This window comes from Palaemon carinicauda, chromosome 24, assembly GCF_036898095.1.
Source record: "Palaemon carinicauda isolate YSFRI2023 chromosome 24, ASM3689809v2, whole genome shotgun sequence".
NCBI lineage: Eukaryota > Metazoa > Arthropoda > Malacostraca > Decapoda > Palaemonidae > Palaemon > Palaemon carinicauda.
In genome coordinates this window covers 12,936,532-12,964,173 of record NC_090748.1, presented here as the reverse complement: position 1 = coordinate 12,964,173, position 27,642 = coordinate 12,936,532, and the positions used below count along the sequence as shown (strand labels likewise).

General features: G+C 45.9%; 1 protein-coding gene and 1 pseudogene across 1 annotated transcript in view; both read right to left on the bottom strand.

The window, feature by feature from the left end:
* LOC137618087 (histone lysine demethylase PHF8-like) overlaps window positions 1-27,642 on the bottom strand; it is a 210,306-nt gene that overhangs the window by 45,728 nt on the left and 136,936 nt on the right.
* LOC137618555 (5S ribosomal RNA) lies at window positions 12,299-12,417 on the bottom strand (annotated as a pseudogene).

Sequence of the window (27,642 nt, the reverse complement as noted above, 5' to 3'; positions counted from 1 at the left end):
TTACACGGTTTATCGGCTCTGCCATGTTGACCAGTTTTTCTGACTTTTTTATTGATTGTCTATGGGTTTCATCAATCACTTTATTTATATTACTGTACATATTGTTTTTGCTATCATTACAGTATTGTTAATTTGGTTTTTAAGTATGATGAATCTTTTTTTTTATTGCGATTAACTCTTATCCTGTTTGGAGACATTGTAAGTCCATGACCAAGTCCTCGACTTTGTCAGAATCATCTACTGTATTACAATATTCATGGTCTGCATGGAAATATTCAAGACCTTACAGTTGTATCCAAACAGTATGATATGCTTTGTGCTCAGAAACTTTGGTTTCTAATTTGAGGCACTCAACTGTGCTCCTTATAACTAGTTTCAAGAAGCCAATAATTTTGAAACGGGATGCCATTCGTAGGGCCAGGGGAATGGCGGTGTATATTAGGACTGAATACCCTACTTCTCATAAGTCCTACCATGAATGTGGACGTCATGAGATTCAAGTAATAAAAGTATGTGTTCAATCTACCGGAATCCAGATATGGATGATTCTATCTTCGATTGTCTTCTTACCAGTACAGTAAGGCTAAAATACGAGATGATGATAGAAAGACCTCTTTTCTTTTTGTTTGTGATTTCAATGCTCACCATAGGGAGAAGTTAAATTCTGTTTCTCCTACTGATTGCCATGGCTTAAGAGCTTTGGATTTTGGCTCTGAATCAGGTTGTGAGCAAATCATAAGTGAAGCTACTCACATGGCTGGTAACTCTTTGGATTTCATATACACTGCCTTCCCTAGCATTATTACAAGTAAGATGGTTCTCCAGTTGGGACTTCTGATCATGCCTTGATTTCATTAGTAGTGAACACTATGCTCTGGATTGTCATACTCACGTAAGATTTATATAAAATCTCCAGCAGACTGGAATGGCATTTTGAGTGATCTTTGGGCTTGAATTGGTCACAATTGTTAAATAGTGTTGAGCTTTTTGTTTAACTGATAGGCATATCCCTTCTCGTGTGTTGAGGTACCAAGTGAAAGACAAACTCTGGTTTAGTGATGATTGTAGACGTGCTAATTTGGAGAAGCAGGAGCCCTACCAGCTTTGGAAGGGTAACAGATCAGAATTGATTTGAAATAACTATACTCAACTTGAGAGCTTTTTGCTCAGAAGATTTTATGCTTCAACTAGAAAGGAATACAATTTTACGACAAAAAAAACCTCCTGGTACAACCAAAGAACATAAGTGGTAGACTACCCTTAAATCTGGACCGTTTGGTGTAGATGCAACAGTTTCTCCTTTAATTAAACCAGATAGCTCTGTCACTCACTGTTCAAAGGAGAAGGCAACCCTTTTGGTTGATGTGTTTGACAATAAACAGTACTGTAATAAGAAAAATTTATCTTCCTCATTCATGTTTTCATGAAGCTAAACTAACCAGTTTAGCTTTTCAATCTCATGAAATTAAAAAGCTCTCTTGATGGACCTTGATGCTTATGGAGGTGTAGACCCAAATGGTATTTTTCCTTTGTTTTTCATAAAATCTGCATATTTCATAGCTCCCAGTTATGTTATTTTGATCAAGTTAGCTAGAAGAGGTTCCTTTAGCAATTGCTGGAGAACTGGCAATGTTACCACTACTGCCGCTACCACCTCGGTCATCCAAGGCGACTGGAGAAAGCAGCAGGGCCTACTGGAACTGCATCACAATCTATTGCCATTCATTCCTATTTCTAGCACGCTTTCTTGCCTTTCTCACATCTATCCTCCTATTACCCAGAGCTCTCTTCACTCCATCCATCCACCCAAACCCTATCCTTCCTCTTGTGCTTCTCCCATCAATTCTTGCATTCATCCCCTTCTTTAGCAGACAGCCATTTTCCATTCTCTCAATATGGACAAACCACCTCAACACATTCGAATTGACTCTAGCTGCTAACTCATTCCTCACACCCGTTCTCACCCTCACTACTTCGTTCCTAACCCTATATACTCGAGATACACTTCATCTCAAACACATACAATTTCTGTCTCTCCGTCACTTTCATTCCCCACAACTCCGATCCATACATCACAGTTGGTACAATCATTTCCTCATACAGAAAATGTTATTTTTATTAGTAAAATAAATTTTTGAATATACTTACCCGATAATCATGTAGCTGTCAACTCCGTTGCCCGACAGAATTCTATGGAGGGATACGCCAGCTATCACAATACTAGAAGGGGGTGTACTTACCAGCGCCACCTGTGGCCAGGTACTATAGTACTTCTTGTTGACACCTCCTCAATTTTTCCTCGGTCCACTGGTTCTCTATGGGGAGGAAGGGAGGGTCAATTAAATCATGATTATCGGGTAAGTATATTCAAAAATTTATTTTACTAATAAAAATAACATTTTTCAATATTAAACTTACCCGATAATCATGTAGCTGATTCACACCCAGGGGGGTGGGTGAAAACCAGTGTACAAGATTAAAGGATAGCTAAGTATCCCATATTTCATATAACAGTTATCTCAAATAACAATGAAATAATAAGTACCTGGTAAGGAAGTCGAATTGAACCGTTACTCTGCCTCTTTTTTAAGTTCGTCTTCCTTACTGAGCGCAGCGTTCCTCTTGGAGGCTGAATCAACTCAAAGGTGCTAAAGTATATAGGGCTGCAACCCCTACTAAAGGACCTCTACACAACCTCTAACCCAGGTGCTTCTCAAGAATGAATTGACCACCCGCCAAATCAAAAGGATGCGGAAGGCTTCTTAGCCTACCGTAACAACCATAAAAACAACAATAAAAGCATTCAAGAGAAAGGTTAAAAAAGGTTATGGGATTAAGGGAATGTAGTGGCTGAGCCCTCACCTACTACTGCACTCGCTGCTACGAATGGTCCCAGGGTGTAGCAGTTCTCGTAAAGAGACTGGACATCTTTAAGATAAAATGATGCAAACACTGACTTGCTCCTCCAATAGGTTGCATCCATTATGCTCTGCAGAGAACGGTTTTTATTAAAGGCCATCGAAGTAGCTACGGCTCTTACTTCGTGGGTCCTTACCTTCAGCAATGCAAGGTCTTCCTCCTTTAAGTGAGAATGGGCTTCTCTGATCAGAAGCCTTATATAATACGAAACCCCGTTCTTGGACATGGGCCTCGAAGGTTTCTTGATGGCACACCATAAGGCTTCTGACTGTCCTCGAATAGGTTTAGACCTATTAAGATAATACTTGAGAGCTCTGACAGGGCAAAGAACTCTCTCTAGTTCGTTACCTACCATGTTGGAGAGGCTAGGTATTTCAAACGATCTAGGCCAAGGACGTGAAGGAAGTTCGTTCTTAGCTAAGAATCCGAGCTGAAAAGAACATGTTGCAGATTCGGTCGTGAAACCAATGTTCTTGCTGAAGGCATGAACCTCACTGACTCTCTTAGCTGTTGCAAGGCAGCAAGAAAAAGAGTCTTGAGGGTAAGGTCCTTGAAGGAAGCTGACTGGAGAGGTTCGAACCTAGGTGACATAAGGAACCTTAAGACTACGTCTAGGTTCCAGCCTGGAGTGGAAAGACGACGCTCTTTAGAAGTCTCAAAAGACTTAAGGATGTCTTGAAGGTCCTTGTTGGAAGAAAGGTCCAAACCTCTGTGGCGGAGAACTGAAGCCAACATACTCCTGTACCCTTTAATCGTAGGGGCTGAAAGGGATCTCTCATTCCTAAGATGTAATAGGAAGTCAGCTATTTGGGTCACAGAGGTATTGGTAGAGGATACTGCATTGGCTCTACACCAGCTCCGGAAGACTTCCCACTTAGATTGGTAGACTCTACGAGTGGAAACCCTTCTTGCTCTGGCAATCGCGCTGGCTGCCTCCTTCGAAAAGCCTCTAGCTCTAGCGAATCTTTCGACAGTCTGAAGGCAGTCAGCCGAAGAGCGTGGAGGTTTGGGTGCAACCTGTCTACGTGAGGTTGACGTAGAAGGTCCACTCTTAGAGGTAGAGTCCTGGGGACGTCGACTAGCCATTGAAGTACCTCTGTGAACCATTCTCTTGCAGGCCAAAGGGGAGCAACCAGCGTCAGCCGTGTCCCTTCGTGCGAGATGAACTTCTGAAGGACTTTGTTTATTATCTTGAACGGTGGAAATGCGTAAAGGTCGAGATGGGACCAGTTCAGCAGAAAAGCATCCACATGAACTGCTGCAGGGTCTGGAACTGGGGAACAGTACAGCGGAAGTCTCTTGGTCATGGAGGTGGCAAACAGATCTATGGTAGGTTGACCCCACAAGGTCCAAAGTCTGTTGCACACACTCTTGTGGAGGGTCCATTCCGTGGGAATGACCTGATTCCTTCTGCTTAGGCGATCTGCTGAGACGTTCATGTTGCCCTGAATGAACCTCGTGACTAAAGTGAGGTTTTGACTTCTTGACCAAATGAGGAGGTCCCTTGCGATCTCGTATAGGCTCCTCGAATGGGTCCCTCCTTGCTTGGAGATGTAAGCCAAGGCTGTGGTGTTGTCTGAGTTCACCTCCACCACCTTGCCTAGCAGGAGGGACTTGAAGTTCAGCAGGGCCAAATGAACTGCTAGTAGCTCCTTGCAGTTGATGTGGAGCGTTCCCTGTTCCTCGTTCCACGTTCCCGAGCATTCCCGTCCGTTCAAGGTCGCACCCCAGCCCGAGTCCGAAGCATCTGAGAAGAGATGAAGATTGGGGGTCTGAATAGCCAACGATAGGCCCTCCCTGAGAAGGAGATTGGTCTTCCACCACAAGAGAGTGGTCTTCATCTCTTTGGTGACTGGGATAGAGACTGCTTCGAGAGTCAAACCCTTGTCCCAATGAGCTGCAAGATGGAATTGAAGAGGGCGGAGGTGGAGTCTCCCTAGCTCGACGAACAGGGCCAGCGATGAAAGGGTCCCTGTGAGACTCATCCACTGTCTCACCGAGCAACTGCTCCTCTTCAGCATGCTCATGATGCAATCTAGGGCTTGGCTTATCCTTGAGGCCGATGGAAAAGCCCGAAAATCCTGACTCCGAATCTCCATTCCCAGGTACACAATGGATTGGGAGGGAATGAGCTGAGACTTTTCTATGTTGACTAACAGACCCAGTTCTCTGATTAAGTCCAAAGTCCAGTTGAGACTCTCCAGACAGCGACGACTCGTGGAGGCTCTCAACAGCCAGTCGTCTAAGTAAAGGGAGGCTCTGATGTCCGATAAGTGGAGGAATTTTGCTATATTCCTCATCAGATGCGTAAACACCATAGGAGCTGTGCTTAGGCCAAAACACAGGGCTTGGAATTGGTAAACAACCTTTCCAAAAACGAATCTCAGGAAAGGTTGGGAGTCTGGATGAATAGGAACGTGAAAGTAGGCATCTTTCAGGTCCAACGAGACCATCCAGTCCTCCTGCCTGACCGCTGCTAGGACCGACTTCGTCGTCTCCATCGTGAACGTCTGCTTGGTGACATACGCATTGAGCGCGCTGACGTCCAGCACCGGTCTCCAACCTCCTGTCTTTTTGGCCACCAGAAAAAGACGGTTGTAGAAGCCCGGGGATTGATGGTCCCGGACTATAACCACTGCCTTCTTCTGTACAAGGAGCGACACCTCCTGGTGCAACGCTAGCCTCTTGTCCTCTTCTTTGTAGTTGGGAGAGAGGTTGATGGGAGATGTGGTCAGAGGGGGTTTGCGGCAGAATGGTATCCTGTAACCCTCCCTCAGCCAACTGACAGACTGGGCGTCTGCACCTCTCTTTTCCCAGGCTTGCCAGAAGAACTTGAGTCTGGCTCCTACTGCTGTCTGGAGATGCGGAGAGTCAGTTTTTTCCTTTAGAAGTCTTGGAACTTTTCCTAGACTTGCTCCTGGAAGTCTGGACGGGAGCTTCCTCGGCTGGGGGCTCTACCACGAAAGGGCGGTATGAACCTCGTAGCAGGAGTATCAGCCACTGGGGTGCGATAAGTCCTGGGGACTGAGGTAGCAACCTTAGTCTTACGAGCCGATGAGGCCACAAGATCATGTGTGTCCTTTTGTATCAGGGCAGCAGACAAATCCTTAACAAGGTCTTCGGGGAAGAGGAACTTCGAGAGCGGAGCGAAAAGGAGTTGAGACCTTTGACAAGGTGTGATGCTGGAGGAAAGGAAGGTACATAGCTGTTCCCTTTCCTTAAGAACCCCTGACACAAACATCGAAGCAAGCTCGCCAGATCCATCTCTAATGGCCTTATCCATGCAGGACATTAATAGCATGGCAGAATCCTTGTCCGCAGGGGAGGTCTTCTTGCTGAGTGCCCCCAGGCACCAGTCTAGGAAGTTGAACATCTCAAATGCTCTAAAAACACCCTTCAGGAAGTGATCAAGGTCTGAGAAGGTCCAGCAAACCTTAGAGCGCCTCATTGCTGTTCTACGAGGCGAGTCTACCAGACTTGAGAAGTCAGCCTGGGCAGAGGCAGGTACTCCCAAGCCTGGTTCCTCTCCTGTGGCATACCAAACGCCCGCTTTAGAGGTGAGCTTAGTCGGAGGAAACATGAACGAAGTCTTTCCAAGGTGTTGCTTAGTCTGCAACCACTCCCCTAAGATCCTTAACGCTCTCTTAGAGGACCTTGCTAGGACTAGCTTAGTATAAGTAGACTTAGCTGGCTGCATGCCCAGCGAAAACTCAGATGGCGGAGAGCGGGGGATAGCAGAGACAAAGTGGTCTGGGTATACCTCCCTAAACAGAGCCAAGACCTTACGAAAGTCAATAGAAGGTGGAGAAGACTTGGATTCATCCACGTCTGATGAGGGATCCAGGTGTGCCGCCTCATCATCAGACGCCTCATCACCAGAGTGTAGCGAAGAGATCGGTAAGGTATGCTGAACAGCAGAGTCAGCACGAGCTGGAACAACAATATTAGAGGTTTCCTCTTCAAGACTCTGTTGAGGGAACACCTGAGGCTCAGACTGCAAAGGCTGAACAAAAGAAGTAGCAGAAGGTAGGCGCATGGGTGGAGGAGGCTGACTCCTAGCATGAGTGTCTGAACTCAAGGGTTGCGCTTGCTGAGTGGTTGGCGGATGCGCAGTAGCAAGTTCCTGAGGAACGAGTTGAGGTTCCTGAGGTGTGAGCTGAGAGCGATGAGGTAGTGGCTGCGCAGAACACAGTAATTGTCTCGCGAGTTGAGGTTCCTGAGGCGCAAGGCTAAGGTGTTGTGCTTGCCTTGAGGAGGGTTGAGCTCGCTGCAGCGAGAGCTGAGGAGACTGACTCATGGATGGGAGAGGTTGTTGTACCTCAAGAGAGTGTTGCCTCACTGGTGGAACTGCAAGTGGAAGCGGAGGAAGTAAGGTATAAGCTTCCTGTTCCCATTGCTGAGGTTGCCTTAAGGAAGGCGGAGGGAGCTGCACACCACTGGAAACAGTAAACTCAGAACGTGGTAAGGTATCCTGAGGAGCCTCAACATCGTACGCCTGGCAGGCAGTACTGCGGTCAGGCGGAGCGATCGCAGGAGGAGGTGTAACCTGCTCAGCCTGACACTCACGCATCAAGACCGCAAGTTGTGACTGCATGGACTGCAGTAGAGTCAACTTGGGGTCGGCAGACACTAAGGTCTGCTGAGGTAAAGCCTTAACAGCAGAGATCTGTTGTGGCAGAACCTTACTCCTCTTAGGCGGAGTGCATTCAACTGATGACTGCGGCGAGTCAGAGCTGATCCAATGACTGCAGCCCGGTTGAGTTCTTGAGGTCTGGACTCTGCGTTTGAGTGGTCTTGAGACCTGAGTCCAGCGTTTCTTCCCTGACAACTGCTCAGCAGACGAGTAAAAGACGGGCTCAATCGTCTGCAGGTGGGAGTGACGGTCTCTGGAAGACACGCCCGCAACCACCGAGGATACTTCTGTGCGCCGATCAAGGCCTGCCGAACCCTTTTGCCCTTCGACATTGCTTCTCCCCTGGGCTTGGGAGCTTGCAAGAGGTCCCGGACTGGGAGGACGACTGGCACGCACAGAAGTATCCTCACGCACCACACTGACACTGACACTAGCACTTGGCACTGCACTGACACTAGCACTCGTCACAGCACTGGCACTAATTCCACCCACTGCACTCTTGACCTTAAGTTCCTTGACTTCGGCCATAAGAGACTTATGATCACTAACCACTGACTCTACTTTATCGCCTAAGGCCTGAATGGCACGCAAAACAACAGACATATCAGGCTGAGGGCAAATAGTAGGTTCGGGGGTAGCCACTACAGGGGTAGGAAAAGGTAGGGGATCATGAGGTGAGGAAAAAAGTGAAGAGTGAGAAGAACTCCTCCTAACTCTCTCTCTCTCTAACTTGGTTGAATACTTAAGAAGACGGACAAAATCAAGTTCCGAAAGTCCGGCGCATTCCTCACATCGATCTTCTAACTGACAGGGCCTTTCCCTACAGTCAGAACAAGCGGTGTGAGGATCTACCGAGGCCTTCGGAATACGCCTATTACAAGACCTACATCGTCTATGGGTGGGGGCTTGTGAAATGTCAGACATCTTGAATCCAAAGAGTTAGCCAAGTGGGGTTTCAAAATCAAGCAAAAGATCGTTAACCGTTAAATCAGGACTAAATAATAGCTATCTAAGCTAATATAGAAGTTTTCCAGTAAAGCGACAGCCGAAATCTGAGAGAATACTTCACCAAAAGCCGTGAAAATACTCGAAGATCATAAGCGTATCCCAGAACGTCTTGCCGGAAGCACGACAGAGGAAAAATTGAGGAGGTGTCAACAAGAAGTACTATAGTACCTGGCCACAGGTGGCGCTGGTAAGTACCACCCCTTCTAGTATTGTGATAGCTGGCGTATCCCTCCATAGAATTCTGTCGGGCAACGGAGTTGACAGCTACATGATTATCGGGTAAGTTTAATATTGAAAAACTCTATACATTCATGCCCAATCTTCTACATTTTACCACTCCCTTCACTGCCCCCAACACTTTGTATCCTTCATTCACTCTCTGACGTACATCTGCTTCCACTCCACCATTTGCTGCAACAACAGACCCCAAGTACTTAAACTGATCCACCTCCTCAAGTAACTCTCCATTCAACATGACATTCAACCTCACACCACCTTCCCTTCTCGTACATCTCATAACCGTACTCTTACCCACATTAACTCTCAACTTCCTTCTCCACATACCCTTCCAAAACGTCTAAATATGTTTGCTAAAGGTAATCATCTGTTCCCTAGTTTGCAATTTGGTTTTCGTAAAGGCCTTGAAGCATGTGATTCTCTTCTTACAATCTCCAATGCTGTACAGAAATCCCTTGATTGTGGTCCAGAAGTTAGTATGATTGGCCTTAATTTTAATGTTGCCTTTGACTGTGTTAATCATAAAGCCCTTGTTTTCAAACTCAAACAGTTGGGAGTTGGTGAGTCTTTCCTTAACATCACAAATTTTTAGTAATATGACAAATTCGAAGATAATTTGTATTTTTCCTAACCATACAAACCTTAGCTATTTACATTGGGTTTACCTTTTAGCGTAGCTGAAATGGCGAGCCATTAGAATTTAACGAGGGTGTATTACCCCCGCGCTAGTTAGCATGGGGGGGGGGTAAGGGGAGTGGTAGCTAGCTACCCCTCCCCCCTCACACACCGATGAATAGCCTCACTTTCACTTAGAGGTAGGACTTGTCTTGGGGGACAGGGCTGGCGGGCAAATATGTGTAAATAGCTAAGGTTTGTATGGTTAGGAAAAATACAAATTATCTTCGAAATTGTCATTTGTTCCGTAACCGAAATACAAACCACGCTATTTACATTGGGTGACTTACCCGTTAGGAAGGGTGGAAAGTCCCCAGCCATACTGGCTTTGGCTTTACCCGGGGACTCAGAATCCGAGTGAGTCGCACTTGAGAAAAGGAGTCCCTGCACCTCACAAGTTCCTTGCTCCGCAAGTAACCGTGTGGCCTACATAAGCTTGTGTGTGAAGGAAGAAGTGTGACCCGTCCTAGGCAGTTGACCTGGAGTTCTAGAAGGAACTCTGGGTTAGGACGTTCCCAATACCACCTCGTCAGGGTATGGGGGACGCGACAGTATTGACTCAATACTCGGAACACAAGGAAGCATGGTTTACCTGCAGAGGTTTGAGGTCAGCTATGCAGAGACCAGGATGCTGCTTCCCAGTAGAGGGGATGATGAAGAAAGAAGTAAGGGCCAGACATACTTCTTTCGTTCATGCAGACTAAAACCTGATAACAATGCCCTCAACCTTCTGCTACCTGTCCAAAAAGGAGCCTGAGGTTAGACCAGCTGTTGTGTAGCCACCACAGAGCGATAGAAACGTATCGAAACTCCTGTGGGTCACGCCCTGCAGGAAGCGGGCTGCGAAGGTCATTAGACGCTTCCAGACTCCAGCTTGTAGCACCTGCGTCACAGAGTAGTATTACTCGAAGGCGAGGGACGTTGCGATGTATCCGACATCGTGCTGTAGGGCGACATGACGGGGGAGGGTCTGGATGCAGGTCGAGATGAATGTCCTTGAGTCCGAGCTGAAGAGGTATACTGGTGGCTCTCCCCCGTGTCCTTCTTGTGCTCCCAACCCGGCTGCACGTGAGGACAAACTGCAGCTGTTCCCAAAGCTAACCTCTCGATTCCTTTACTGGCAAGAAGGAGAAGGTTTTGGGACATCAGATACAGAATGGTGACTCGAAATCTTGAAGGAATTGGATCGAAGGGCCGGGATCCCAAGATTCTGAGTCTAGCCAACAACTCGGGAGCGAACCTGAATGTTGCCTTCCCCCATTTCTTAGAAAGGGCGGAGTCGTACGAGACCAAAAAGATTGCTTACACACTGGCCGCGGCCAGAGTGAGCAGGAGCCCCAAGACGGAATACGATAAGAGGCCTGACGTAAAGGGTCTTGAGAAGATCTCTTAAGGGACTAAAAAGTCCGAGCCATGCTCCATGTTGGAGGTCTCACTCCGACTAGGGCAGGGACGTTCGCAGCTTCGCATGAGCGAGGAAAGGTCCAGCGGGAAGGAAAAAGTTATTCCTTTCAGCCTGAAGGTCAGGGAAAGGCTGAGCGACAGGCTTCATTGCCGAGAGCGGAAAGGAGTTTCCTCCCGCCGAAAGGCAATAAGTTCGTTATTGCTGGAGAGGAGGCCTCAAGGGAAGAGGTAAATCTCCCACGACACCAACCACCGAAGAATCTCCACTTCGCCTGGAAGACCCCTGCGGATGACTATCGCAGATGACGCGACCTCCGTCCCGCGACTGTAGCGGGTTGTCTCTTCTTGAGGAGGAGGCGTAGTGTCTCCAGGCATGAAGCCGAAGCGACGCCCCGGCTCGTGAAAGATGTTGCAGTGTGGTTGTTTGAGTAGCCTGTGCCGTGGGAGAAGCTTTCCCAGGAGTTCCGTCAGGGGAAGCAGAGGGTCCGGAAACCGTTCTGCGTATAGTCCCAGTGGAGCTCTCAGGGCCATTGAAAGGTTGACAGACAACCTGGTCTTGTTGAGACCCATTCTCAACAGACAACAAAGGAGGGAAGACGCAGGCGTCGATGTTGTCCCACCATCACCGGAATGCATCTTGCCAAAGAGTCTCCGGGTCTGAGACTGAGGGGAAGAACAGCGGAAGCTTGAGGTTCCAAGCTGTCGCGATCAGGTCCCCCAGGCCAGGACTTGCTGGTTACTCAAGGCCAAAGACCCCCACGTACACTCTCTCTACGAGGCTCTGCTCGGATAGTCGGAGAGAACATTCCTCTGCCCGGAATGAGCGGGCCGATGGTGGTATTGAGAGGATCTCAAATCATCTCAGTATCTCTACTGCAAGATGCGAAGGTATGAAAATGCGTCCCTTGCTGGTTAGAACACGCCAGTACCATGAAGTCGTCGCGCACGGAGAGACTCGGCAGGAGCTGTAGGATCTGCAGAGGGGCCAGACTATGGCCCCTAAGCCTGCCTGAATGATGGAGAGGTATCCTTCAGGTCCTGACCATAGGCCTGGACCGGAACATGCCCCCCCCCTTTCCTTTGACGAGTCCGAGAACAGCATCAAAAATGTGGGGAAAGGACGAGAATACCCACTCCCATCAAGAGATTCCATAGGTCAATCCCCATTGCAAGTCTAATCGTCCCGCTGGTCCCATAGGGGCCAGAATGTCCGGTTAATCGTTGCTTTGAAACCACCGGAACTTGGGCTGCCCCACAGGGAACTTATCCTGAGGCGACCATTCGGAACTTTAGACGGGTCAATGAGGAAAGAGACCTAGGAAACGTTCCAAGGTAGGGCTGAAAGCTCTGCCCGACTGAAAACAGGTACTGCGACTCTCCTCAGCCTTGCCACAGTCAACCGAAGGGAAGGCTCGGAGGAGGCGGCAACAGAATCCGGCATCCCCAGGCGGTCACCCATCCAAGTACCAACCAGACCCGACGTTGCTTAACCTCGCTGAACGGACGAGAAGCGGGGTTTCCAACATGGTAAGGCCGTTGACTCAATATCATGGCTAGATACTCCAGATGTTGAGGCCGAAGAAGAGAAGGCTCCTAGCGAATTACCATGAACCTCCACTCATAGTAAGGATCCGGAAGCTTGTCCCGGCGTTGAAGAAGGTCGAACCCGAGCCTACCGGAGTTGACCAGGCCTCCAAAAGGCGAAGGAGGCGGCAGCCTGCTCCCGAGCGGCCATGAAAAAAGCAGGGAGAGTTCTTTGGGGAAACACCTGCGATGCCACGGCGGGATCGCCACACTGCATCTTAAGCAGGAACACCTGTAGTCTAGGCTGAATTCCACGAGCTTCCTGGAAGATGGATGGAATGGAAACTGAAAGTACCCGTCCTTCCGATCCAGGGCCTAAGGAGTCCTGTCGCCTCGTTACCAGTCTGATCGATTCTGCTGTTCCACGCTGGACGAAGTTTGTTCGACAAACTTGATCAGAGCTGAGAGGTCGACTACGGAATTCCCGTCTCAGATACTTTCTTACGAGAAAGAATTGACTGAAGAAGCCGGGGGGTGAAGCCGTCGACGATCCTATGGAGGACCTTCTCCTAAGGCATGGATCATTCTGCCCAAACGGGCAAACTCTTGCCGACCCTATGGCATAGAGGTTCAGAGACACTGAATTCGCTGACAGAGACGGCAGGCGCGATATCCTTGGCTGATCACGGAGATCGTGCAGGAATGGGCATCGGGAAGCTGTAATACGGATGAGTAACCTTAGGAATCCTCCCAGTGTGAAACCTGCAAGGGGGGGTTGCCAATCCTAGAGTTCGTGAACTCTGCCACTCCCTCTAGGACTATGCCCCCCGGGAGAGCCTCCCGAGCTACCTGTTCCTGACAGGAGGGGACTGCTATTGGACACCTTGTCTCAGTTGTCGTAGCCGGTCCGATAAATTAGGCCGACGAGGCTGAAAGAAAGAGGCGCTGGAGCCCTGCAGGGTCTGGAAGAAAGCGCCTTGGAGGAGTGAAAAACGGAAGTTGACTTCCTCCGCACAACCTCTGTCTATGTCTCTGTCCTTGGGCACACACAAACCCTTCCCAAGGAAGGAAGGGTGTCTGAGGTTGTCGACATCCACGGATGAGACACCCGAAAGGAAGCCCTCGGTCATTGCGTCCAGATGGTCCAACATCGAGTTTGCCCGCAAGTTCGAAACTTGGCGACGAGTGCTTGAGCCCGAGCGGCGTCCCCATAGTTAGCGGGGGGGGGGGGGGCATGACCCTCCTGTAGCTTCCTTGAACAAAACCTCGGGTCGCAACTGAGGAGGGAAAGGACCTGGTAAGCCCCTTTCACGAGATGGAGAAGGGGAAGGGGTAAACCAGCCACCGCTTGGCCGATGGAGAAATCTCGAACGGTAAGCTCCTTGGCAAAACCCTTCCAGGGAATGACGGGGAAGGGATAACCCAGGTTCTGAAAAGAAGAATGTTGCTCAGACCTCCCTGAAGATTCTTCCTGCTCTTGCATGTGCCATGCTCTGCGTTTACGGGGTGAGACCGTGTTCTGGAAATACGCTCCAGAAGACTCACCAGGCTGGCCATGCTGCGAAACCCCAACGGGAAACGCGGTCGCAATCGCCCTGGCGCTCGCGCGATGGTAAATCAATGGTTTGCGCGTGGCCGAACGTGGAAGCGCCCATGCGCGGGCACACAGGAACGCAAACGAAGGTGCGCGAAGGAGCACAGAAGCAGGGCGAGCGTGGAAGGAAGGGCGAGAGCTGGTGGTCAGCGAGAAATAACCCGTAGGCGAGCAATGGATACTGCAAGAATTAAGCCGACGCTCGCACGACGGAACGCCGTCGGTCCGCGCGACGGAGCGCCGTCGGTCCGCGCGACGGAGCGCCGTCGGTCCGCGCGACGGAGCGCCGTCGGTCCGCGCGACGGAGCGCCGTCGGTCCGCGCGACGGAGCGCCGTCGGTCCGCGCGACGGAGCGCCGTCGGTCCGCGCGACGGAGCGCCGTCGGTCCGCGCGACGGAGCGCCGTCGGTCCGCGCGACGGAGCGCCGTCGGTCCGCGCGACGGAGCGCCGTCGGTCCGCGCGACGGAGCGCCGTCGGTCCGCGCGACGGAGCGCCGTCGGTCCGCGCGACGGAGCGCCGTCGGTCCGCGCGACGGAGCGCCGTCGGTCCGCGCGACGGAGCGCCGTCGGTCCGCGCGACGGAGCGCCGTCGGTCCGCGCGACGGAGCGCCGTCGGTCCGCGCGACGGAGCGCCGTCGGACCGCGCGACGGAACACCGTCGGACCGCGCGACGGAACACCGTTCGTCCGCGCGATGGAATACCGTTGGTTCGCGCGCGGGCGATCATTGGAGAGCATGTGCGCGGTCGCACATGAACGTAAGCGTGCGGTCGCGCGGGCACGTGGGCGTGTGGACGCACAGGCACGTGGGTGCGCGGGTGAGCGCAGGCGGTTGGGAGACCGATGACGCGTAGGTGGGCGATGGCGCATTGACGAGCGATGGCGCGTTCTGGCGAGCGATAGCCCGTAGGCGAGCGAAGGCGCGTCGGCAAGCGATGGCGCGTCGGCAAGCGACGGAGCGTTGGCGAACGGTGGTGCGTTAACAAAACGCTAGCGCGCAAAGAAGAATCGCGCGGGCGCGTAGGCGATTGCCAACGCGAAAGAGACTAGTGATGGTTAGCGCGCATCGCGCTAACAGAAGGCGCACAGGTGCATCAGGAAGGTGAGCGCTGAAGCAAGCTGTTAATCAGGCGATCCTAGACGGTCAGAAAACCGTTGGCGCCCATTGGTGTGTGGCAGAAAAGGGCGCGCAGATGTGCGCTGGTGATCGAAGAAAGCTGGCGCACAGAAGGACAGAAGTAAGGGTGAGCGCTGGCGAGCAGGAGGAAGATCTACGGCAAGACTCAGCTACCAGAGATCGTGGTCCACAGCAGGCGAGCGCTAGATCGCTACTGATGGTGTCCAGGGGAACTGACACGCGTGGCAGATCGATGGCGATCGTTAACGCGTAGGAGATCGCTGACGAGCAGGTGAACGTTGACGCGTCTATGGTCGCTGGCGAGCAGAAGGCAACGCGTGGAAGCCTGTGCGTAGAAGAAGAGTCCTTGTCCAAGACCTGAACCGAAGTTCTAGATCGCGAGGGCGAACGTGGGCGCACAGGGCGCGTAGCAGGAACCAACAGGAACAGCAGAGATGATCATCATGAGAGCGCTGACGAACAGGAGCGCGCTGGCGAACAGGAGAGCGCTAGCGAACAGGAGAGCGCTAGCGATCAGGAAAGCGCTGATGAGCAGGAGAGCGCCTGTGCGCTAACACTGAGCAGGAGAGCGCCTGTGCGCTAACACTGAGCAGGAGAGCGCCTGTGCGCTAACACTGAGCAGGAGAGAACACAGCAGAAGGGTGCGCAGGGGAACCCTGACACGCAAGGGAAGAACCCCCGTGGGAGGCAACCCTTTGCCCCGAAGGGATCGTTGTCCGTCGGGAGACTGATGTCCGTCGGAAGACCGTTGTCTGTCCGTCGGGAGACTGATGTCCGTCGGAAGACCGTTGTCTGTCCGTCGGGAGACTGATGTCCGTCGGAAGACCGTTGTCCGTCGGGAAGACCGTTGCCCGTCGGAAGACGAGGTCAGACTGCAGTCCATCTGCACCAGGGGAGGAAGATCAAGAAGAAGGAGTTGTAAGCTGCATACGGAGATTCAAAAAGGCGCCTCTTAGCACCCTTATAGGGAGATGGGAGGCCCTTACGACGAGGCGGACGGTGAGCCTTACGGCGAAGGAGGCCAACAGCAACAACAGCAGAAGAATCCTCCGAAGAGGAGTCTCTATGAGTGTAGTCTCTCGCGAACAAAAGAGAAACACTTCGTAGAAGAGACTGGTCAGCCAGTGACCTAAAAGGAGCAATCCTCCGAAGAGGGTCTCCTGCAGTTGCCCAGCCTCTTGAGCGAAACTGCAGGTGCGACCGCTCAGCACCAAGAGCATAGTCGCACGAAAAAAAGGCAAGAGAAGAACCCCCCAAAAAGGGAAAAACTCAAGCCTGGACAGGAAAAACTTCCCTCGGAAGGAAAGTTACCCACCCAAGGAGGCGAGCCTCCTGAGAGTTCTAAAATGAACTGGAGAGCTGTCAATCGTCACGGGAGTACTTCCAGAAGAAGGAGACACGCCCCTGACGAACATCCATAGGGGAGGCAGCAACAGCCAAATCCCCCAGCCTCAACAAGACAGCTCACACCGTTGTCACATTACAGAAACAAACTAGATCGATAACTGTAAAAAAATAAAACAAAAATCATTAGTACACATTCATTCCCCCGGGAAGGCTCCGAAGAGGAATCCCGAGGGAAAAGAACACAAGAATTATACAACAGGCACGTGCCCTCACAACCACTTACACTCACGGAAGGAGAGCTGTAACCAACACAGAATTATAACAATTATAATTATGTAACTATGTAATTATGTAATTAAAAAATGAATGAACACTAAAGAAAGAACGAAAACCCCGAAAGGAATCGTTCTACAAAGCTGAAAAATCAATAAATACAATTAGATTCATAAACTAATTGAGACAAAACGTACGACGTAGCAACCCCCCACACGGGAAGGAAGCTACAAAAGGCGTAGTAACGTAGTAAAAGGGTGAACGACCTCAAGAGAGAGAGAGAGAAAGACCGAAGTCAAACTCGATCGCAACCCATGAAATTACACCATGGTGGCCTAACTGCCGAGGCTCCACGGAGATATCGTACACTACACACACAAGCACAAACTCTGAAAAGGAAACTTACTGATTTCTATACTCAAATATATACATAAACATGGGAAAATGTTTACATATATATTGAGTAAAAGAAAAGTAAGTGATTAAGTAAAGACAAAACAAACAATGGCTGCCAAGCGAGGACAAAGACAGAGACGTCTGTCCATGTCCGACCCAAAAGTGAAAGTGAGGCTATTCATCGGTGTGTGAGGGGGGGAGGGGTAGCTAGCTACCACTCCCCTACCCCCCCCGCTAACTAGCGCGGGGGTAATACACCCTCGTTAAATTCTAAGAGCTCGCCATTTCAGCTACGCTAAAAGGTAAACCCAATGTAAATAGCGTGGTTTGTATTTCGGTTACGGAACAATTGTATTTTTCCTAACATACTTACCGAGAACTACTTTCTTAGGAGTTACCTGGAACCTCCTCTCAACCGACCAGAGTTTTGTGTAGTTTACCCTACTTCCGTTTTCTGTGATGGTAGGCCTAGGCGGAAGGATACGTGCCCTGAGGGCAATCTCGAGGCTTTTAAGTAAAAATTGGGCACCATAGTGAGTATAGGAATGTGATATCTGGTGTTCCTCAGGGTAGTGTTCTTAGCCCATTACTTTTCATACTATATACAAGACATGTGGTTTGGCTTAGAAAACAAGTTCATTGCATATGCAGATGATGCTACTCTTTTTTTCATTAATTCCATCTCCTGAATGTAAACCTGGAATTACTGAATCCCTTAATAGATATCTAGATAAAATTAGTGCATGGTGTAAATTATGGGGCATGAAGTCTTGGGAGATTTTTGATCAACCTATTCTGAAAGTGTTATAATTCTTTCATTCTACGTCGTTTCAAGTAGGCCTATTATTCTCCTGTTTGGTCTTAAGCTGCTGCTTCTCATCTTTTGTTCTACAAGCACCTAAGGTCTATCAACTTTCTTATTCCTGATCTAGATATTATCTTTGGCACCGTCGTTCAATTAGTTCATTATGCAAGTTGCATAAAATTTTTCATAATTCTGACCATCCGTTACATTCAAATCTTTTTGAACAGTTCCATCTTGTTTATAATACTAGGTATGCATTAATTCTAATGGCCTTGCCTTCTCCATCATATGGCTCAATACTACACAGTATTCTAGAAGTTTTATTCCAGCGGTGACCAAGTTGTGGAATGATCTTCCTAATCCGTTAGTTGAATTGCTTGAACTTCAAAAGTTAAAATTTGCAGAAAATATTTTTTATGTTGAACAGGCTGGCATAAGTCTCTTTTCATAGTTTTTATATGAAAGACCTGTTTTAATATTATGTTAAAACATTTAATTTTAATTGTTCACTACTTCTCATAAAGTTTATTTACTTTCCTCATTGGACTGTTTTTCCCTATTGGAGCCCTTGATCTTGTAGCATCCTGCTTTTCCAACTAGGGTTGTAGCTTAGCTAATAATAATAATAATAATAATAATAATAATAATAATAATAATAATAATAATAATAATAATCGCAATATAGAATACAAAAAAAAAAAAAATAGCTTTCCTAGCATTTTTGAGAAAAGGTAAATAAATAGGTCCCCAGGTCTAAATATGATTGTGTACGGGATCGGACGTGCTTGCATAAAGCGCTTGTGTAATTATATAAAAAGAGCTTTTTATCAATAGAAACAAATTGTATTAATTGAAAAAAATATTTGAAACATGAAATATAGACTACTGTATCTCGTAGGTAAATATACAATATAGCACTCAGAATTTCCAAAATTCCAAGCCAGAGTTCATGGGTGCTACCCCTTAAAATGTGGCAATCAAATATGTAGTTTATACTATTCATATAGATTTTTTCTATAAGGCTGCCCACTGGTTTTAGTAGACAAAAAATCTTATATGTATAAAAAAAAATTATTTACATGTTATTTACTATTATTTTTGTACTTAATTTCTTATCAATTTTCTGAGCATATTAAAAGTAACAAATACCATGCTTTTTCATTTCAAATGTCTACCCTCAGCTAATTTTTTTACACACACACACACACACACACACAAAATAAAATTCAGTTTAGGTTGAGAAATAAGGAAGTTAGAATTTATACAAGATAAACTGGTAACATTAAATATGGCTGACCTTCCTTTTAATTAAATATTCAAGAGGATAATTTACCCTCTCCTTAAATCCTGAAACATTTCTCCTCATGGGGAGGGGTGAGGGAGGGGAATAATTTTTGACTGTTAAAGGAAATGTCTGGGCTCCACGAGGCACTAGAAGAGTTGGAAGACCCAGGCCAACATGGCTGAGGACTACGAAGACTTATGTAGGAGATAAGGAATGGTAAAGTATTGATTTAAAAGCTCAAGATAAAGATGACTGGCAAAATCTAACCGGGGCCATTTGTGTCAATAGGCGTAGGAGATGATGATGACGATGAGAGGAAAAGGAGTAACTTTTGTCTTTTTGAATAATTTATTTTCCCTTTTAGCAACCTTATCAAATTCTTCACTGCAGTTGACCCCGAGGACCAGTCAATTACCACAGTTTTTAACTACGATAACTTTTTGATTGGCCATGGATAAGTGGGCCTGTTACTGGCCAATACACAGATAAGGAAGAACCATATATGGTGTTAAAAATATATTCTCAAAAGACAGCACATTCAAATGCAAATGCACGTCACAACACTGTTTGAGACTGAAGACCGGGATAAATGCAGTGATGTTTAGTAGCCACTGTGCCCAGAGAGATGCCTAGTTACATATCTACAAGTCAGATCTCTAAGGTAGAACTGGAGAAAAGTGGACCATTGCCTCCATGTTTGTTTGAATATCAGAGAGGGGGAGATTGACTGGATCTCATGGGGTTCCTTGTAATGACTTGCTTCAGCCCGAAGGATAAAGTTCCTCTGGAGACATTGGCTCTCTTCTGACCCATGTTTATGAACAGCCTGTTGCAAGAAGCCAATTTACCTTGTGGAGTTATGCTCTCAAGACTTAACTGGGTAAAGTAGCAAGTCACATTTTTCCAAAATTTGCAAGGCCGGGATTTCAAATGGATTCTAGTTATGAAGTGCAGGACAAAGACAGTCCTAACGACCAGCACAGTGTGTGAACCATGACGCAGGACATGAAATCCATTTAATAACCTTTCGAGGAGGCTAAAGCTAGCTAAAATGCTGTCTTGCTTGTTAATTTATTACAGTATATAGAAAAGGGGTCAAGTAACATTTTTTGGGTGTTACTCCAGAAGAATTTGTAGTAAATTCAATTTACCCCTAACTTTAAAGTAGGTTTACTTTGGAGGACAAACCTATTTCCTTATAGAATTCATGAATGATAAACACACAAAACCTTTATAATGGGATAATGTTCAATTGTTTCTTTCATCTATCATTATGAAGTAAAGTCCGTCGTCTTTGCATGGGCATAGTATGCAAGAAAAAAGCGTAAAAAATTTTCATATTTATAAACAAATAAAAGTCGTACAAGAAAAAATATTGACTATCAAGTATTCAAAATACATAAAAAACAAAATAATTATATTGTTTCCCCTTTTATGTGGAAAAAAATATTTACCTTTCCTGGCATAATAATAGCACAAAATTAAAGCTTATGAAAAATTTTTTGAAAAATCGAATATTTTATGTACTGTATATCAGCTACCGCAGGCTTAAACAAAAGTTACACAGTTTCATCTTTGATGTAACAATTTCAATGCCAGGGATTTTTTTATGTCACTAGTACTGGGATGCTGTCTTCAGGATCCAACTGGTTTCTGTATTTTGTTTTTAGATTTACAATGAACCTTGTTTACAATGTTGTTGCAAAAAGTAGAAAATTTTAGTTGCTTCTAAATATGCAACATTATAAGTCTTTGCAGCTTTTGGCCTCCAAAAACTTGAGAGGTCACCCTTGGTTTCAAATTCCAAACTACTTCCACTGTTGGAACGACGCTTAATAAGCTCTTCTGATATTCCTTTAGGCTCTTCAGACAAATCAATCAGTTCACATTTGAAGGGATTTACAACCCAGCTGACTATATCGGAATATATCACTGGAAAGTAGTCACAGACAGTATTCCAACTGTAAATTTGTTCATGGTGTCTTATGACCAACTCCATGTCAGTTCAAAAAAACTCTTTCTGGTTTCAATACTGAAGCTTTGATACAAATACTGAAATTTATTTCCATGGTAACATAGTAACATTGTTTAGCGTATTTACATGTCAAAAGATGCCAGCGAAGTATACAAGAAGATCAAGCAAGGTTGATTTTCTGAGCTTCTATGGAATGGGTGTGTTTTTGAAGTCAGAAACATTTCAAGTTCATTCTTAAGGTTATAGACTAATATAATGAAATATAGATGAAGTGCAAACATCTTATATCAAACAATGTCAATACTATTCATCTATTCTGTAGTTTTAAAGATCCTAGAGTTTTCGATGCATTATTTTGTTCTCCAACTTTCATATTCGTTTCCCTTACTTAGCACATCCATTACCCCCAGAAAATTTTCTAATTTACCCCAATTAAGATAATGTACCCCTGTTCCGCGACCATTGATATAGAAGATTAATTGATAGGCAACTTAAAGCTGCTTGATGAAGTCACAGAAAGGAAGTTTTACCATTGGTTTCTAACAAGAGTAACTGAAATGCTTCAAAGTCCAAATTTTATATAATTTCTTAAGTCCACACCTCTGCTTAACAATACTCGAGCATGAGCAAACCTGTAACCTTTAATGCCGGAGAGGGACCAGCCTCAACTTTGTCCCAAGATTCTGCAGAAGTTTGCAAACACTGAAATAGAGGTTTTGAGTACCAGTCTCTCGTCACCGAAGAGGAAAACTATGCCTCTTCATTGGTAGAGTTGTGGAATTCCTGGGTGTGGCAATAGCTGAGGCTGCTTGCTCTGAAAAGCCTCTTTCTCCAAGGAAATGCTGATAGCCTCTACAAGTGAAAATTGAGAAAGTCTAGCCTGTTGAGAAACTGTTATGCAGGGGATTATTTGAGTAGTCTTTTCCAAGCCAGCAGTGATCTCGATGGTGTTCACAACTAATATTGTATTGGATTTACAATTTTGAGCCATAATGCCCAATGCTTAGGCCAGGGAGATCATTCAGTGCCATAGTGCAACTTGAGAGAATCCTGCACAGTTGTACTGTAAAGTAAAAGTTAAGAAGTTGGCTGGCAAAATATTGTAGAGGGAAGGTGGAACAGAGGTAAAGTAGAAGGCTACAACGTGAATGCAACTAGGATCTAAAGAGACATTAAAAAGACCCTTCAAGAATACCTACAGTGCACTGAAGGCCCTATTTCCCTACATGGATACACAACAAGGTGGGTCAAGCGCAGAAACACCTTTTTTTTGTGGCCAACAAGAGATGATGAGACTCAAACGATTTGCCTGCAACCCAATCTTTTTCTCAGTTCATCAGATCAAGCTGGAGTGTGTAAAGGAATAGAGTTTGAAGTTATTCAATCTTTAAAGCATTGCGTCTGTGGCCCTGGAGGTTAAATCTGGTTAAGGAGAACAATACAGCTTACCCTTAACAGTTGCTGGCTCAACTTTTGCAGGGGGCCACACAGATTCCATTAGGTAATATTTTTGGGTATTTGTGAAATTCACAGATATCTAACCGTGAACACAAAACAGCATTCACAATTACAGTTTATAAGAGTGATTGTTGCATAGCTGATAGGAAATGAAGGCTATCATTACACAAGGGTTTGAAAATTCACTTCTGTAACAGTATCATTTACCTCGGCCTAGCTCTCCTCTAAAGAGTACTCTTCAAGCAATCAATTTCTTATAACACCAATACAGAACTGGGCCTTGGTGGAAAAGATGTAAAGGTAATAATATCCACCGTTATATAAGAGCAAACACATGACAGAATTCAGTTATACTGTATACTGTAACAGGGGAGAGTATTGACTGATACTGTGATATGTTAATTTTCAAACTATTGTATGATATTGTTGTGTATTGCTGTTTTATAATCTTGAATAACGTAATTTACTTAGTGATATATAATTATAAATATTATTTTTTCTATAACTTTGCTGTCAATATTAAGATACACAATCATTTTGTTTTGTTAGACTGTATAAGGATATAAGGGATCTATAACTGATATTAAGAAGAATACTACATCTACACAGATTTTCAACATTCACTAACATCGGTTATCTAACCAACAAAAATGTTAAGAGCTGACTGTAGGCAGTCAATTTGTGGTTTGTTGATATCACAACGAGATTTACAATTAAAGTTCTCAATGTTTTCCAAAGAGCTTTGCATAAGTATGTTGAGGGACCATTTCATGAGAAGTACATGGTTCATCATACATAGGTCTGCTTCCAAGTTGTGGGCTACCAGACTGAATCTTAAATTGATCAAAACTGAGATTTTCTGACCATTATGAAATCTCCAGTCACTTAGCACACTTCCTCTGAGTGATGGTTTCTGATTCTTGAGATACACCTTGGTGCTATGAGGCTCATATATTGATACACCAATGAGAGGTCCATTGGTTGAAGGCCTAACAACAGGAACTAGTATTAAGACATTTAGCCTTGACTGAATGGGTAGCTGTACAATAGGATCTTGGGCCTCTCTTTGAACAAAGTGACCCACTTCAAAGGACTGCAGGACTCTCTCTCCACAAGAGAATGTGCACCATCACTTCCTCTGATACTATACAGGAACTAACAAACCATTTGTCATTGATAATACTCCCTATTTGAAAATGGACGGACCAAATACTGAACGTTGAACGGGACTAAGTTTCTCCATGAGAACTGATGACTTACTGTAACCAGCCACTTCTTTGTAGCTGAGGCTGGGCATCTCAAGAATGAGTAAAGATCAGACTTGAGTCTCTATTATATCTGGTATGGGCTAACCTGTGGTGTGATGATTTCCATAACTAGGCAATTGACCAAATAACTTTATTGCGTGAAAATTTGTTGATAGGATAATTCCTTGAAAGAATAATTAATCCAATCACTAATTATTGAAAGAGTGGTTGTTCATGATCAGTTAACCTTCTTAGGAGATTATAATAATTGGTAGTAAGGTTGTTAAAAAACAGTTAGCAGTAAAGTAGTTCAAGACAGTGTCTTCTCAAGAGATTATAATTTTCACTTTTCATACAAGCCCTATTTCTCTAAACCTCATTAGCAGAATGAAATTCATCAAGACTGAGTGAGGTGCTGGCAACTTTGGCAGGAAAGTTTTGCTTGAATAGTAAATAAGAAACAATGATATAACATACTGAACACATGAAAAATATAGCGAGCATGAAGCAAGATAGAAAACTACCAATGATGTGATTTGAGGAAATTCTTCCTTGTATTCTCCTCCAACAAATGATACTCATAAGGTTGTCTTAAAAATTAGTAATGAATTAAAGCAAAGGAATCGTAAAACCGAAGTGACTGGTTGCATGATAGATGATGCATTGTGTACTTTGTCCTTTGAGTGTTGCATGAGCATTGCCCACAAAACATTCCTTATTACAAATGGTTACCCAGAATAGGCATGTAAAAGAAAACTGAGAAATTTTAAGATGTGTGAAGACGAAAATGAAAGTATTTACGGAACAGTTTACAAGTTGAATGTTTGCAAGTTTAGAACCTTCTGTAGATAAAATCTGGTTGCAATACTATCCTGAATGTAAAATCATGTCACAGAGACTGCCCAAGGGTGTCAAATGTAAATGATGTAAGGGATTATCAATTCTAAAACTGGATTTGAGTAGTTTATACTGGAGAGTGAAAGCAGGAGGGTCCTCTGTGCAAATGGACATCTTAGAGTAGGTAGAATATTTGTTTCAGAGAAGCTAAACAAGTAATTGTGAAGGTGAAATTAGAAGGAACTGAAGAGTAAGGAAGGGTGGATCAAGGAATGAAGAGACAGTGAAAGAAGTGCAGGGTGGTTTTATCACAGAGATAGAGGATATATGGATCAGATTTTTATAGTTAGGCAGATATGCGAGAAATACTTAACAAAAGTTAAGGAGGTACATGTTGCATTTATGGAAGCGGATAAAGCTTATAACTGAGTCGATAGGGAAGCAATGTGGATTGTGATGAGGTTATATGGAATTAGTGGAAGGTTGTTGCAACCAGTGAGGAGTTTATACATAGGCAGTAAAGTGTGTGTTAGGATAGGGAATGAAGTGAGAGAGTGGATTCCAATGAAAGTGGGGCTGAGACCGGGATGGGTGATGTTGCCATGGTTGTTCAATTTGTTTGTTGATGGAATAGTGAGGGAGGTGAATGCTCGAGTGCTTGGTCGAAGATTGAAGCTGATAGATGAGAGTGATCATGAGTGGGTGGTGAATCAGTTGTTATTTGCAGATGATGCTGTGTCAATCGGTGACAGTTTGTAAAGGTGTGGGAGAGAAGGAAGCTGCGAATCAATGTGGGCAAGAGTACGGTTATGAGATGCACGAGAAGGGAGGGCGGTGCTAGACTGAATTTCATGTTGAATGGAGAGTTACTTGAGAAAGTAGATCAGTTTAAGTACTTGGGGTCTGTTGTTGCTCGAATGGTGGAGTGGATGCAGATGTACGTCAGGGAGTGAATGAAGGATGTAAAGTTTTGGGTGCATGAAGGGAGTGTTAAAGAATAAAGGGTTAGGGATGAATGTAAAGAGTTCTGTATGAGAAAAAGATCGTACCAACTTTGATGTATGGATCAGAGTTGTGGGGAATGAAAGTGACGGAGACACAAACTGAATGTGTTCACGATGAAGTGTCTGTATGGCTGGTGTATCTCGACTGGCTAGGGTTAGAAATGAAGTAGTGAGGGTGAAAATGGGTGTAGGAAATGAATTAACAACTAGAGTGGATATGAATGTTACGGTAGTTTGAACAAGTATAGAGAATTGAAAATGGTCGTCTGCAAGAGTTGATGGGAGAAATGCAAAAGGAAGGCGAAGGTTTGATTGGTTGGATGGAGTGAAGAAAGCCCTAAGTGACATGAGGACATGAGGATAGATGTGAGAGGCAAAAGAGCATGCTAGGAATAGGAATGAATGGCGAGAAAGTGTGACACAGTTCCGATAGGCCCTGCTGCCACCGCATGTCACCTTAGTGACCGCTGAGGTAGCAGCCGTAAGGGAGTCAATATATTAAGCTTCATTTGTGGTGGAAAACGGGGGATGGTGGGCTGTGGCACCCTAGGAGTACCAACCAAACTCGGCTGAGTCCCTCGTCAGGCATAGAGGAACAATGATGAAAAATCTCCTTTTTCATGTCTGGTACCTCCAAATTAGGAGAAGTGCCATGGTAAATAGATAGATAGGAATTAAAAGGGCAAAACATTTCTTGAAGATTATGATAGTTTGCGATGATATGAGATGATGTTTTGTAGAGGACACATGATTGCAGGGATGGGGAAATAAAATCCCAAATCATAGGTGCCTTTATTCCATACAGCAACAATGTATAGTGTACTGTATATACAGGAGTGCTCTGCAAGGGGAACCAGCTTGTGCCAAGAGAAGTGAGAAGAGTACTGGTGCACATGCACGGAGTACAGACAGCATGACTCATTAGCATGTGTTTGTATATAGTAGGCAAGATTAGGTCAAAAGACAAAAGAATGGGTGGACTCAAGTGTGTTTGAAACCCTGCTTGTGATCTGGAGTTCAAATAAGAGAGCTTGGGACTAACGAGTGGACAAAAGGGCTATGTGGTCATGGCAATATTTAGGGAAAACTCTGCCAGTTGGTTTATTAACCTCATGGCGGTTGCAAGTCGCAACTCGTCCTGGATCAGCAGCGATTCCTTCTTCAGAATGGGTGAAGCCAAAAAAATTCACTTGGATATCTACCATTGAACTTTTATCTACTGAGTGATGCCATTTTTGCGGCACCGGGTGAGTGGTTAACAGATCCTGTGGTAATGTGTCAGTAGGTCATCGTCAAAGATGAGAATGTCATCAACAACGTTGACACACTTCTTCATGCCTTGGAGAGCTAGATCGCCATTATAAAAATGTATCGCAGGTGGCAGCAAAGCTCATAGGACCCCGGCAATGCTGGAAGGGTCCATGAGGCATAATAAAAGTGGTGAGGTGACGGTTCTCCTCCACTAACGCCATCTGCCCGTAGCCGTGTAAAGCATCTGCAGTGGTGCAGAATTTAGCCATTGAGCGGACAGCACAGAGAGGAGTTATTAGAGTGGGCAAAGGGTGGGCTCGTTGGGAAGAATTGTGTTCATCTTGGTGAGGTCCACTGTGCCTTTGGGATGTGGATGGTGAATGGGACTGCATCCTCCTTACAGTGAATTTTCATGGGAGGGCCTAGGACACGAGCACATCCTGGAAAGTTTGTAGGAAATATTCTACGGCTTTAGCAGGAGTTGTGTTGGCATCGAGGTGTAGTTCCTTACATCAGTTAACATGGGTGACCTGTAGAATGGGCTGTGGAAATCTTGGTGGGATGATAGCTAACTCTTTGCAGTGAGGAGTGGACTTGACTAGTGGCAAGACAGGAGCACTTGGTCAAGGACACG